This window comes from Oryx dammah, unplaced genomic scaffold, assembly GCF_014754425.2.
Source record: "Oryx dammah isolate SB20612 unplaced genomic scaffold, SCBI_Odam_1.1 HiC_scaffold_12, whole genome shotgun sequence".
Lineage (NCBI taxonomy): Eukaryota > Metazoa > Chordata > Mammalia > Artiodactyla > Bovidae > Oryx > Oryx dammah.
Genome location: NW_024070196.1, coordinates 43,753,128 through 43,768,851, shown reverse-complemented (window position 1 = coordinate 43,768,851; position 15,724 = coordinate 43,753,128).

Here is a 15,724-nt window from a genome sequence, read left to right as displayed (position 1 = left end):
AGGCAGGTCAGGTGGTCTGGTATTCCCATCTCTTTCAGAATTTTCCACAGTTTACTGTGATCCATACAGTCAAAGGCTTTGGCATAGTCAATAAAGCAGAAACAGATGTTTTTCTGGAACTCTTGCTTTTTCCATGATCCAGCGGATGTTGGCAATTTGATCTCTGGTTCCTCTGCCTTTTCCAAAACCAGCTTGAACATCTGGAAGTTCATGGTTCACGTATTACTGAAGCCTGGCTTGGAGAATTTTGAGCATTACTTTACTAGCATGTGAGATGAGTGCAATTGTTCGGTTGTTTGAGCATTCTTTGGAATTGCCTTTCTTTGGAATTGGAATGAAAACTGACCTTTTCCAGTCCTGTGGCCACTGCTTAGTTTTCCAAATTTGCTGGCATATTGAGGGCAGCACTTTCACAGCATCATCTTTCAGGATTTGAAATAACTCAACTGGAATTCCATCACCTCCACTAGCTTTGTTCTTAGTGATGCTTTCTAAGGCCCACTTGACTTCACATTCCAGGATGTCTGGCTCTAGATGAGTGATCACACCATCGTGCTTATCTGGGTGGTGAAGATCTTTTTTGTACAGTTCTTCTGTGTATTCTTGCCACCTCTTCTTATTATCTTCTGCTTCTGTTAGGTCCATACCATTTCTGTCCTTTATCGAGCCCAACTTTGCATGAACTGTTCCCTTGGTATCTCTAATTTTCTTGAAGAGACCTGTTCAGTTCAGTTCAGTTGCTCAGTCGTGTCCAACTCTTTGTGACCCCATGAATCGCAGCACGCCAGTCCTCCCTGTTCATCACCATCTCCCTCAGACTCACGTCCATCGAGTCTGTGATGCCATCCAGCCATCTCATCCTCAGTCATCCCCTTCTCCTCCTGCCCCCAACCCCTCCCAGCATCAGAGTCTTTTCCAATGAGTCAACTCTTCTCATGAGGTGGCCTAAGTACTGGAGTTTCAGGTTCAGCATCATTCTTTCCAAAGAAATCCCAGGGTTGATCTTCAGAATGGACTGGGTGGATCTCCTTGCAATCCAAGGGACTCTCAAGAGTCTTCTCCAACACCACAGTTCAAAAGCATCAATTCTAAAGCGCTTAGCCTTCTTCACAGTCCAACTCTCACATCCATACATGACCACAGGAAAAACCATAGCCTTGACTAGACGGACCTTAGTCGGCAAAGTAATGTCTCTGTTTGTGAATATGCTATCTAGGTTGGTCATAACTTTTCTTCCAAGGAGTAAGCGTCTTTTAATTTCATGGCTGCAGTCATCATCTGCAGTGATTTTGGAGCCCCCAAAATAAAGTCTGACACTGTTTCCACTGTTTCCCCATCTATTTCCCATGAAGTGATGGGACCAGATGCCATGATCTTTGTTTTCTGAATGTTGAACTTTAAGCCAACTTTTTCGCTCTCCTCTTTCACCTTCATCAAGAGGCTTTTTAGTTCCTCTTCACTTTCTGCAATAAGGGTGGTGTCATCTGCATATCTGAGGTTATTGATATTTCTCCCGGCAATCTTGATTCCAGCTTGTGTTTCTTCCAGTCCAGCATTTCTCATGACGTACTCTGCATATAAGTTAAATAAGCAGGGTGACAATATACAGCCTTGACGTACTCCTTTTCCTATTTGGAACCAGTCTGTTGTTCCATGTCCAGTTCTAACTGTTGCTTCCTGGGCTGCATGCAGATTTCTTAAGAGGCAGGTCAGGTGGTCTGGTATTCCCATCTCTTTCAGAATTTTCCACAGTTTATTGTGATCCACACTTTCAAAGGCTTTGGCATGGTCAATAAAGCAGAAATAGATATCTTTCTGGAACTCTCTTGCTTTTTCCATGATCCAGTGGATGTTGGCAATTTGATCCCTGGTTCCTCTGCCTTTTCTAAAACCAACTTGAACATCAGGGAGTTCACGGTTCACGTGTTGCTGAAGCCTGGCTTGGAGAATTTTGAGCATTACTTTACTAGCATGTGAGATGAGTGCAATTGTGCAGTAGTTTGAGCATTCTTTGGCATTGCCTTTGTTTGAGATTGGAATGAAAACTGACCTTTTCCAATCCTGTGGCCACTGCTGAGTTTTCCAAATTTGCTGGCATATTGAGGGCAGCACTTTCACAGCATCATCTTTCAGGATTTGAAACAGCTCAACTGGAATTCCATCACCTCCACTAGCTTTGTTAGTAGTGATGCTTTCTAAGGCCCACTTGACTTCACATTCCAGGATGTCTGGCTCTAGATGAGTGATCACACCATCGTGCTTATCTGGGTCGTGAAGATCTCTTTTGTACAGTTCTTCTGTGTATTCTTGCCACCTCTTCTTAATATCTTCTGCTTCTGTTAGGTCCATACCATTTCTGTCCTTTATCGAGCCCATCTTTGCATGAACTGTTCCCTTGGCATCTCTAATTTTCTCGAAGAGATCTCTAGTCTTTCCCATTCTGTTGTTTTCCTCTATTTCTTTGCATTGATCGCTGAAGAAGGCTTTCTTGTCTCTTCTTGCTATTCTTTAGAAGTCTGCATTTAGATGCCTATATCTTTTCTTTTCCCCTTTGCTTTTCACCTCTCTTCTCTTCACAGCTATTTGTAAGGCCTCCCCAGACAGCCATTTTGCTTTTTTGCATTTCTTTTCCATGGAGATGATCTTGATCCCTGTCTCCTGCACAATGTCACGAACTTCATTCCACAGTTCATCAGGCACTCTGTCTATCAGATCTAGGCCCTTAAATCTATTTCTCACTTCCACTGTAGAATCATAAGGGATTTGATTTAGGTCATACCTGAATGGTCTAGCGGTTTTCCCTGCTTTCTTCAATTTCAGTCTGAATTGGTAATAAGAAGTTCATGATCTGAGCCACAGTCAGCTCCTGGTCTTGTTTTTGTTGACTGTATAGAGCTTCTCCATCTTTGGCTGCATAGAAGATAATCAATCTGATTTCGGTGTTGACCATCTGGTGATGTCCATGTGTAGAGTCTTCTCTTGTGTTGTTGGAAGAGGGTGTTTGCTATGACCAGTGCATTTTCTTGGCAAAACTCTATTAGTCTTTGCCCTGCTTCATTCTGCATTCCAAGGCCAAATTTGCCTGTTATTCCAGGTGTTTCTTGACTTCCTACTTTTGCATTCCAGTCCCCTATAATGAAAAGGACATCTTTTGTCTTTCCCATTCTGTTCTTTTCCTCTATTTCTTTGCATTGATCGCTTAAGAAGGCCTTCTTATCTCTTCTTGCTATATGCAGAAGACCTGGGTTCAATTCCTGGATCAGGAAGATCCTCTGGAGAAGGAAATGGCAACCCAATCCAGTATTCTTGCCTGGAAAATCCCATGGACAGAGGTGCCTCGCAGGCTATATGGTCCATGGGGTCACAAGAGTGAGACACGACTTAGCGGCTAAGCCACCACCAATGTACGGAAGTTGATGGAGTGGGAGGACATAGAATCTGCATCTCCTCACCACAAAGGTACCTAACCAGGCACTGTTGGGGGACCTTGATACCCACATGCATGGGAGCAACCCCCAAGTGATGGGGGTCAGACATAGGTGGGTGGGAAAGGGCAGGAGAAGTGGAAATATGACAGGTGCCATGTGGATCCTGGGGGTATGAGAGGGAGTTGGGAAGGAAGAGTGCAGCTAGACAGGGAGGGATCCTCAGGGACTGGAGGATCAAGGAGAATGCATCTACCATTTCCCCCCACTCTCTCTGCCTTGGGAGCCTGCTGAGGTCCCTCGCCTGATCCTCTGTACTTTGAAGCAGCAGGTACTCGGGTCCCCTCTGGGCTGTGTTGGGCATAGGCCCTGCCCCCAGGCCCTGCCCCCACCATTCCGAGGGCTTTTTCTGGCTGTACAGATCATGAGCCTACACCCTGCCCCTAAGCTCTGCTCCCTACAGCCAAGGTTTTTTTCCAGTAATTTTTTTTCTTTTGTGGTTCTGTTATAATTTCTGCTGGTTGTTTCATTTATAGTTTTGTTTTTCTAATATATCAGTTAATTTCCTAAATTTATTTCATTTTTTATGCTTTGATGTTGTCCCCCCCCTTTTTTTGTTTTGTTTGTTTTTATTTCTGTTTCATTTTGCCATGCTTAGTTCATGGGCCAGAGGTCAGGCCTGAACTTCTATGATTGGAGCACTGAGTCTGAACTGCTGAACTAACAGAACCTTAGACCACAGGGACTGTTAATTGAAGTGAGGTCTTCCAGAAGTATGCATCTCAATCCCTAGACCTGGTTCTGCCCAACTGCCTACAAACTCTAGTTCTGGAAACCTCAGGCCAAGGAACAGTAAGACAGGAACACAGACCCACTCAAAAAAAAAAAGAAAAAAGACAACAGAAAAGTATGTTACAGATGAAGGAACAAGGTAAAATCCTGTAAGACCAAATAAATGAAGAGGAAATAAGCAACGTACCTGAAAAAGAATTTATAATAATAATGATCCAAAATCTTGGAAATAAAATAGAGGCACAGATAGAGAAAATACAAGAAATGTTTAACAAAGACCTAGAGGAACTAAAGGACAAACAGAGATGAACAAGACAATAACTGAAAGAAAAATACACTAGAATGAATCAATAGCAGAATAATTGAGGCAGAAGAACAAATAAGTGAACTGGAAGATAGAATGGTGGGAATAATTGCTGAGGAGCAGAATAAGGAAAAAAGAATAAAAAGAATTGAAGACAGTCTCAGAGACCTCACTAAGGTCACTAACATTCAAATTATAGAGGTCCCAGAAGAAGAAGAGAAAAAGTAGGAGTCTGAGAAAATATTTGAAGAGATTATAGTTGAAAACTTCCTAATCATGGGAAAGGAAATAGCCTTCCAAGTTCAGGAAGTGCAAAGAGTCCCACAAATGATTAACCCTAAGACAAACACACCAACACACATATTAATCAAACTAACAAATGTTAAGCCCAAAAAAGTATTAAAAGCACCAAGGATAAAACAAAAAATAACATACAAGAGAATTCCCATAAGGCTACAAGCTGACTTTTCAGCAGAAACTCTGTAGGCCATAACGGGGTGGCAGGATATGTTTAAAGTGATGAATGGGAAAAACCCATAACAGATACTACTATATTCAGCAAGGATCTCATTCAGACTTGATCAAAAACCCAAAAGCTTTACAGACAAGCAAAAAAGAGAATTCAGCACTACCAAGCCAGCTTTACAACAAAAGCTAAAGGAAATTCTCTAGGCAGGAAACAAGAAAGAGATACACAAAAACCCAAAACAATTAAGAAAATGGTGATAGGAACATTCATATCAATAACTACCTTAAATATAAATAGATTAAATGCCCCAACAGACACAGACTGGTTGAATGGATACAAAAACAAGATCTGTATGTATGTTGTCTACAAGAGACTTCAGACCTACGGATACTGAAAATGAGGGGATGTACAGATATTCCATGTAAATGGAAATTTTAAAAAAGTTGCAGTAGCAATACTTGTATCAGATAAAATAGATTTGAAAAGAAATACTGTTGCAAGAGATAAGTAAGGACTAATAATGGTCAAGGGATTAATCCAGAAAGAAGATATAACAATTATTGATATAAACATTTATGCACCCAAGGTGGCACTAGTGGTAAAGAATCCACCTGCCAGTGCAGAAGATGCAAGAGATGCAGGTTGATCCCTGGGTCAGGAAGATCCCCTGGAAAAGGAAACAGCAACCCACTCCAGTTTTCTTGCCTGGAAAATTCCAAAGACAGAGGAGCCTGGCAGGCTACAGTCCACTGGGTTGCTAAGAGTCAGATGCAACTGAGCACAGCCAATAGTAGCACATCAATACATAAGGCAAATGCTAATAACCATAAAAGGGGAAATGGATAGTAATACAATAATAGTGGGGGACCTTAACATCCCTCTCATCAGTGGACAGATTATCAAACAGAAAATGAGTTAAAAAACACCAGCTTTAAATAACAAAATAGATCAGACACACTTAACTGATATTTATAGTATATTTTACCCCAAAATGGCAGAATACACTTTTTTTCTCAATTGTACATGGAACATCCTCCAAGATAGACCACATTTTGGGTCACAAAACATGCCTTGTAAAATTTAAGAAAACTGAATTTATGTCAAGCATCTTTCCTGACCACAATACAACACTATGAAATTAGAAATCAATTACAGAGGGGAAAAAAAAAAAAACTGTAAAAATGCAAACACATGGAGACTAAACAGCGTGCTGCTAAATAATCACTGAAGACATTAAACAGGAAATAAAAAATACATAGAAACAGATGACAACAAAAACATAACAACCCAAAACCAATGGACCACAGCAAAAGCAGTTCTAATAAGTTTATAGTAATTAAATCTAATCTCAAGAAACAAAAAATACCTCAAACAATGTAATCTTACACCTAAATCAATTAAAGAAAGAAGCATGAAGAAAATCCAAAGTTAATAGAATGAAATAAATCATAAAGATCAGAGCAGAAATAAATGAAACAGAAATGAAGAAAACAATAAAAACATCAACAAAAGTAAAAGTTGGTTCTTTGAGAAGATAAACAAAATTGATGAATCTTTATTTAGCCAGACTATCAGGAAAGAAAAGGGAGAGGACTCAAATTGATAAAATTAGGAATGGAAAATTTCTAATAAAGGGAAAATTCCTAAAATTTCTAAAAGGAGAAATTACAACTGACACCACAGAAATATGAAGGATCTTAAGAGACTACTATAAGCAACAATAGCCAATAAAACGGAACACCTGGAAGAAATCTACAAATTCTTGGAAAGGTACAACTTTCCAAGACTGAACCAGGAAGAAGTAGGAAATATAAACAGACCAATCCTAAGTAATGAAATTGAAACTGTAATTGAAAGTCCTCCAATAAACAATAGCCCAGGACCAGATGACTTCCCATGTGAATTCTATTAAACATTTAGAGGAGCACTAACACTGATCCTCCACAAACTTTTCCAAAAATTGTGGATGGAGGAACACTCCCAAATTTGTTCTATGAGGCCACCATCATCCTGATACCAAAACCACACAAAGATAAAACAAAAAAAGAAAATTATAGATCAATATCACTGATGAACACAACCAAAAATTCTCAACAAAGTATTAGCAAAGAGAATCCATTAAATTAGCAAAGAGAACACATTAAAAGCATCCTACACTATGATCAAGTGGGGTTTATACCAGGAATGCAAAGGTTCTTCAATATATGCAAATCAATCAATGTGATACACCATAGTAACAAAAAATAAAACCAATGTGTTCATCTCAATAGATGCAGAAAAATCTTTTGACAAAATTCAACATCCATTTATGATAAAGTGGGCACAGAGGGAAACTACCTTAACATAATAAAGGCCATATATGACAAACCCACAGCAAACATCATTCTCTAGCAAACATCATTCTCAAAGCTGTAAGCATTTCCTCTATGATCAGAACAGAGACAAGGATGTCCATTCTTGCCACTCTTATTTGATATAGTTTTGGAAGTCCTAGCCACAGCAATCCGAGAGAAAAAAAGGAATACAAATTGCAAAAGAAGTAAAACTGTCACTGTTTGCAGATGATATGATACTATACATAGAAATCCTAAAGATACCACCAGAATACTACTGGAGCTAATCAATGAATTTGGTAAAGTTGCAGGATAAAAAATTAGTGCACAGAAATCTCTTGCATACCTATATACTAACAACAAAAGAACAGGAATTGAAATTAATGAAACAATCCCATTTACTATTGCAACAAAAAGAAAATTCCGGGGAATAAACCTACATAAGGAGGCAAAAGACATGCACTCAGAAAACTATAAAACATTGATGAAAAAAATAAAAAATGACACAAACAGATGGAGAAATATACCATGTTCTTAGATTGGAAGAATCAATATTGTGAAAATGAATATACTACCCAAAGCAAACTACATATTCAATGCAATTCCTATCAAGTTACCAGCGGTATTCTTCACAGAATTAGAACAAAAAAATCTTACAATTTGTATGGAAACACAGAAGACTCCAAATAGCCAGAGTAATTTTGAGAAAGAAAAACCAAAGTTGGAGGAATCAGGCTCCCTGACTTTATACTACAAAGCTACAGTAATCAAGACAGTATGCTACTGGTACAAAAACAGAAATATACACCAATGGTATGGGACAGAAAGCCCAGAGATAAGCCTATACACCTATGGTCACCTAATATATGACAAAGGAGGCAAGAATATACAATGGAAAAAAGACAGCCTCTTCAATAAATGGTTCTGGGAAAGCTGGACAGCTACATTTAAAAGAATGAGTTTAGAACACTAACATCATACTCAAAAGTAAACTCAAAATGGATTAAAGACCTAAATGTAATAAGACTGGTCACTATAAAAACTCTTAGAGGAAAACATAGGAAAAGCACTCTTCAACATAAACCACAGTAAGATCTTTTTTGACTCACTTCCCAGAGTAATGAGAATAAAATCTAAACAAATGGGACCTAATTAAGCTTAGAAGCTTTTGCACAGCAAAGGAAACCATAAATAAGACTAAAAGACCACCCTCAGACTGGGAGAAAATATTTGCAAATGAAGCAATGGAGAAAGGATTAATCTCTAAAATATACAAAGAGCTCATTATCAAAAAAACAAACAATCCAATCAAAAAATAGATGGAAGACCTAAATAGGCATCTCCCCCCAAAAGACATACAAATAGCCAAAAGACACATGATAAAATACTGAACATTGCTAATTATGATAATTATATTTCTATCTTATGTTACTATAATTAGTATTATAATATACTAATTATAATTATTAGAGAAATGCAAATCAAAACTGTAATGAGGTATCACCTCACACAGGTCAGAACGGCCGTCATAAAAAAAACTACAAATAATAAATGCTGGAGAAGATGTGGAGAAAAGGGAAACTTTTTGCATTGTTGGTGAGATTATGAATTGATACAGCTACTGTGGAGAACAGTATGGAGGTTCCTTAGGAAGCTAAAAGTAGAATTACCATATGATCCAGTAATCTCACTACTGGGCATATACCTTGTGAAAACCATAATTCAAAAGGACACATGTATCCCAACGTTCACTGCAGCACTATCTACAGTAGCCAGCCACAGAAACAATCTAAATGTCCAATGGTAGGTGAATGGATAAAGAAGATGTGGTACATATATACAATGGAGTGTTACTTAGCTACTAAATGGAATGAAGCAGGGTCATTTTTAGAGATGTGGGTGTACCTAGAGTCTGTCATACAGAGTGAAGTAAGCCAGAAAGAGAAAAATAGATATCATGTAACAATGCATATATGTGAAATCTAGAAAAATGGTACAGATGAACCTATTTCCAAGTCAGGAGGAGAGACAGATGTAGAGAATGAACATGTGGACCCAGGGGAGGAAGGGGAGTATGGGAATAACTGAGAGATTAGGATTGATATATACATTGTGCTATGCAGTGCTTAGTTGCTCGTCAGTCATGTCTGACTCTTTGCGACCCTATGGACTATAGCCCTCCAGGCTTCTCTGTCCATGGGGATTCTCCAGGCAAGAATAGTGGAATGGTTGCCATGCCCTTCTCCAGGGGATCTTCCCAACCCAGGGATCGAACCTGGGTCTCTCACATTGCAGGCGATTTCTTTACTATCTAAACCACCAGGGAAGCCCAAGAACACTGGACTGGGTGACCTACCCCTTCTCCAGGGAAACTTCCTGACCCAGGAATCAAACCAGCATCTCGTCTCCTGCATTGAAGGCAGGTTCTTTACCAGCTGAGCTACCTGGGAAGCATTATATATACACTACCATGTATAAAGTAGATAGCTAGTGGGAACCTGCTACAAAGCACAGGAAGCTCAGCTCAGTGCTCTGTGATGGTTGGGGTGTGGGAAAGAGGTCCAAAGAGGGAGGAGATATATGTATGCATATGGCTGACCACTTCATTGTACAGCAGACACTAACACAACATTGTAAAGCAATTTTATTCCAATAAAAAACCAATGTAGAAGAGAATAAATACTACTGAAAATTGATCCTTTGATTAGTAAAACTCACTTCTGGTCAAGAAGAAGCAAGAAAGAGGAAAAAAGAGCCTTCTTGGTGGCTCAGTGGTAAAGCAACTGCCTGCAAATGCAGGAGACATGAGTTTGATCCCTGACTTGGGAAGATCTCACATGTCAAGGAACAGCTAAGCCCGCGCATGACAACTGCTGAGCCTGTGCTCTAGAGGCTGGGAGCTGCAACTGCTGAAGCCCACGTGCCCTACAGCCCATACTCTACAACCAGAGAAGCCACCACAATGAGAAGCCTGGGCATCACAACTAGAGTGTAGCCCCGGCTCACTGTAACTAGAGAAAAGCTTGCAGAGTAAAGACCCAGCATAGCCAGAAATAAACAAATAAAATTTTTAAGAAAAGAAAGAGGAAAAAATATATTTCCAATATCCAGAATGAAAATGGGGATATCACAATAGAATTTACATCAAAGTAAATGAATAAATAAATAAATTAATATAAAATATAAATGAAAGTAAAAGAAGGTTTTGTAATAGGCAAACACAATTGACAGTTTAGATATTATGGACAAATTCCTTAAAAATCACAAGTCAAAATGGACACAATAAGAAAAAAAACTAATTCAGTCCTAAATCTATGGAAGAAATTGGTTCTAAAAATAAAAACCTTTCCACAAGAAAAGCTTGATGCCTAGATGACTTCATCAGTGAATTCTTCTGACATTTAAAGAAGAAATAATTCCAATTCTATAAGCACTGGAGTTATTATTCCAGAAAATAGAAAAAGTTAGAGAGTACTTTCCCCAAATATTTGAGACCTGCATAACTTTGGTGCCAAATCCAAACAAGCACATTAGAAAAAATGAAAACGTGGACATTTCTTTTTTTATGAAGAGAGACTCAAAAGTCATAAACAGGTGTAATCTAGTGATATTTAAAAATTATATCATGAGAGATTCTTACAGGACATGGTAGGACCCTCTGGCTATTTGAACACTATAACCCAAAACACAGATATCACACCAAATCATCCAATTTACATTAACAATATGAATGACAAAAAAGAAGAAACCTCTGTATGCTCTGTTTTCTCAGTTTGGCCACGTGGTAGATACTGTGTTTTTAAAGACCGTGAAGATGAGGGGGCAATGATAGACAGGCTGGAGCTGCCAGAGATGCTCCACAGGGATTTAAGATCACATTGTCCCATGCCATGACGATAACCTATGCCAAGAAATAACATTTGGGATAACTGTCTCAGTTCAGTCACTCAGTCGTGTCCGACTCTTTGCGACCCCATGAATCGCAGCACGCCAGGCCTCCCTGTCCATTACCAACTCCCGGAGTTCACTCAGCCTCACGTCCATCGAGTCAGTGATGCCATCCAGCCATCTCATCCTTGGTCGTCCCCTTCTCCTCCTGCCCCAATCCCTCCCAGCATCAGAGTCTTTTCCAATGAGTCAACTCTTCTCATGAGGTGGCCAAAGTACTGGAGTTTCAGCTTTAGCATCATTCTTTCCAAAGAAATCCCAGGGTTGATCTCCTTCAGAATGGACTGGTTGGATCTCCTTGCAGTCCAAGGGACCCTCAAGAGTCTTCTCCAACACCACAGTTCAAAAGCATCAGTTCTTCGGTGCTCAGCCTTCTTCACAGTCCAACTCTCACATCCATACATGACCACAGGAAAAACCATAGGCTTGACTAGACGGACCTTTGTTGGCAAAATAATGTCTCTGCTTTTGAATATACTGTCTAGGTTGGTCCTAACTTTTCTTCCAAGGAGTAAGTGTCTTTTAATTTCATGGCTGCAGTCATCATCTGCAGTGATTTTGGAGCCCCCCAAAATAAAGTCTGACACTGTCTTTAAAGGACTGGTATTATTTATAGTTTTTGTTTTGATAACATTTGGCCAGGCCATTTTAATAGTTGGGGGGAGAGGGGAAGTGTATGTGAAATTGTTGAAAGGATTTTAAAAAAATTACATGGTCTTTGTTTAGCCTTAGTGAACTATGGACTGCAAAGGCCTTAATTTTGTACAATAAAACTTTTATTTGTATTCTGTAAAAAAACTATATCATGATCAAGTATGGTTTATACTCTCTATTCAAGGATGGTTTAATGTTAAAAAAAAAAAAAACACCACACAATCACTGTGATTCACCACATTTACAGAAGAAAGGAGAAAAAGCAACTCAAAATATGCAAAAAAAAGTTGATGAAATTAAACAGGTATTTAAAGCAAAAGTTCTTAAAACTATTAATAGGAACTTCTTTAATCTGATAAACTATATCTATAAAAAAAATCTTTCAGAGACACTTCATGATGCAAACACATAATTTAATTTTAGATGAAAATATGTACTATTCTCTTCTTACATATAAGAATAGAGAAAATTACAACTATTATCTCTTTAATTCAACAAGGAATATTGGTGTTCCTAACCAGTGCAATAAATTTTTTTTAAAGTGTGAGGATTAGAAAGAATGAAAGAAAACTAGTCATTCTTACACACTATATTTATGTACTTAGAAAACCCCAAAGAATCTACAAATAAACTCTTGGAATTAAGTGAATTTAGCAGAGCTGTTAGGTATTGACATAATGTCAATATACAAAAGTCAACAGTATTTCCATATCTTACAAAACAATTAGATAATGGAACTAACAGTATCATTGACAATAGCATCAAAAAAATTAGAAAAAAGTCTAAAGAAAGGTGAAAAGCCTCTATATACAAAACTACAAAATATTACTTGAAATTAAATAAATGAGATCTATTTTGTATTTGTGGATTGGAAGACTCAATATTTTTCTTAAACATTTCCCAAATTGATTGATACATTCAATGCCATCTCAGAGTCATAGTAGATGCATTTTTGTCCATAAGCTTATCCTGAAAATCATGTGAAAATGCAAAGGTTGAAGCATAGCAAAGATAAACAGGAGGAAAATTGAAGGATACACACTGAATGTCAACTTATCCCGTGATTAAAATTGTATAATTTTGTATAAAGCTAGACAAACAGAGCAATGAATGACGTATCTTTTGAGAATCCAGGAGACCCACACATGTACCATCGTCTGATTTCAGACAAAAAGTGCCACTTCAATGCAGTGGTGAAGACACCCTTTTTAATAAATGAGCTAGACCAACTGGGTTTTCTGTGGAGGGGAGTTGACACCTCTGTATATCATACCATAAACTAAAATTATTTCCAAGTGAATAGCACACCTAAATATAAAGGGGAAAAAGAGACCTTCTAGAAGGTTAAAGAGGGGAAACTTGTAGCTTTTGAGAAGGCAGGCCAAGTGCAAAAACAGGAAAAGCTAATGTTTGGTGACTTAAGTCAATGGTGTTTACTGTGGAGGGATAGTGACTGGACATGGGCATGAAAGAGCCTTCAAGCGTGCTGGAAGTGGTGAGGACAGTGCACATGAAAAACTCAGAGGTAAACTCTAAAGATCCACGCACTTTATGTAAGTTGTAAAGACAGAGAATCAAAAGATCAAGAACATTCACAATATGCTTTCATTTTCTTGGACTTGTATGTCTGTTCAACTTTTCACATGTAATATTATGTAAATCTAAAACTTTTTTGTTAAATAGGCTGTTTTTAAACAACAGAAATAAACAGATTGATTTCTTCATGCTCTACACAGAGTAGGGAATCAGCAACTCCTGAGAAGATGGGTTCCTCAAACACAGGGACATTCATTCGTCTGTGACGTCAGAGTCCAGTGTGGACCTGGAGCGTGACCAGCATCGGGAAGGGGGACTGAGTGGGAAGGATGCAGGTTACACCACGACTCCCCTCCTCCTCTCCCACCCTCCCGTTCAGGGTGCTGCCAGGTGACAGGACAACCACACACCTCAAACCCACCCTCTGCCAGTTCTGTGACTGTAGACCAGTGACTTAACCTTCTGATGGGTACCTTGTTTGGGCACAGCACCACTGCCCAGCCACCTCTGAGCCTGAAGCACAAGAAAATCAGTTCTATTCATCTTTAGAATTGTTTAAAAAATATCTTGCTCATCATGGATTCTCTGGCGAAAGTTGTGGTTTTTAAAAATACTGTGTTAAAATACTATTTATCTTGATGACTGAGTTGTTTGGTTCCTCACTTGCCTCCCCCTGGTGCAGGCATTATTTGGACAGTAAAGTTCTCCAGCCTGGGCCTTACAGATCCAGACTCCAGGGAGTGTCAGGCACCCACATGCTGGTCATGGCCCTGAGTGGTGATGCTGGCACCCAGGGTGATGAAGGAGGTACACTGCGGGGGCCCTGCACAGGACCCAGAGGAGGAGGATGTATAGCTTTGACCCCCTGAAAGACCTGTGGCAGCAGTGCAACTCTTCTGAGCTTGAAGGAGAACAGGGTCTAATCCCCTAGCAGAGTTGGCAGCCTCAACTGCGTTTGGCTCAGTGTGTGGGGAGGGTCTTCCTGTTCCCTGCCCCCATCTGCACCGGCCTTCTTCCAAGAAAGGAAGGGCAGCTCAGTCACTCTTGGAAGCTCCTGTTTACACTCTCTGTCCTTCACAGCATTTTACCCAGGATGTCAAGTAACCTCTCTCTGTCCAGCATTGCTTTCCCAGGTTGTTCCCCAGACGGCCTGCTCCCTGGACTTCTGTGAACCAAAGAACTGGTCTCCAACAGCTGCAAGCACTCAATATGCAGACAGACATTTAACAAATCTATACCTCCAGCCTACCCACTGGAGGTAGTTACTCTGGGGCCTTCTAGAAGGCATCCTAGGGCAGTGAGGGTAGGACAGGAACTCCATCAGGGGGACCCTGGGGATGAAGGTAATTCCCTGGATGGAAGAGAGGGGTTCAGGGTGAAGAAGAGGTTGTTAGGAGGTTGTATCTAGGTGGGCTTCCAGCCTTCTGTGAATCAGGGATTTTATTTGTTGCTGATTTGTTTTTGGCTGCACTGGGTCTTTGCTGGTACATGCAGACCCTCTCTAGTTGTGGTGAGTCAGGGCTACTCTCTGGATGTGTGCAAGGTCTTATCATTGCAGTGGCTTCTCTTATTGCAGAGCATGGGCTCGAGGTGTACAGGTTCAGGAGTTATGCCTTGCAGGCTTAGTTACTCCATGGCCTGTGAGATCTTCCCAGACTAGGGACTGAACCCATGTCCCCTGTATTGGCAGGTGGATTCTTTACCTGTGGACCACCAAGGGAGTCCCTGGATCAGAAATTTTAAAAAATTACTCAGGTAATCATTATGGGGAAAGTACATGGATGACCACAAAATTTCTGAACAGAAGTCATAAGAGGGAGGTTACCTAACCAGACTTTGAAATGTTAAAAATCAACAGTGTAGGTAAGAAACAAAATGATGAAGAAAATAGCACATGAGAGTATTGGCTCATTTAAGTTTTTCAATCCAATGAGCAAAGAAGGCCTGTTATTATTTCAAATAATAAACTTCACCAAAGAGAAGAGAAGAGAAGGTATAGATAGGGTTAAAGTCACACAACTTTAAGCTACTGAACTGGCAGTCCAACCCAAGTAGCCTGGGTCCAGAAGAGAACAGAAAATCTGGAAACAGCTGGTCATTATGCTTTAGAATGCATTATGTGGTAATGATTGCATTTCATACTAGAGAGCATGGAAGAAGGGAGGCAGCATCTATTTACACTGGATGTTGGATACTTCACACATTTTGGCCTACTTTTTGTTGGAAGGTCAGACCTCTATTAAAAATGAAACTTATGAAGAGT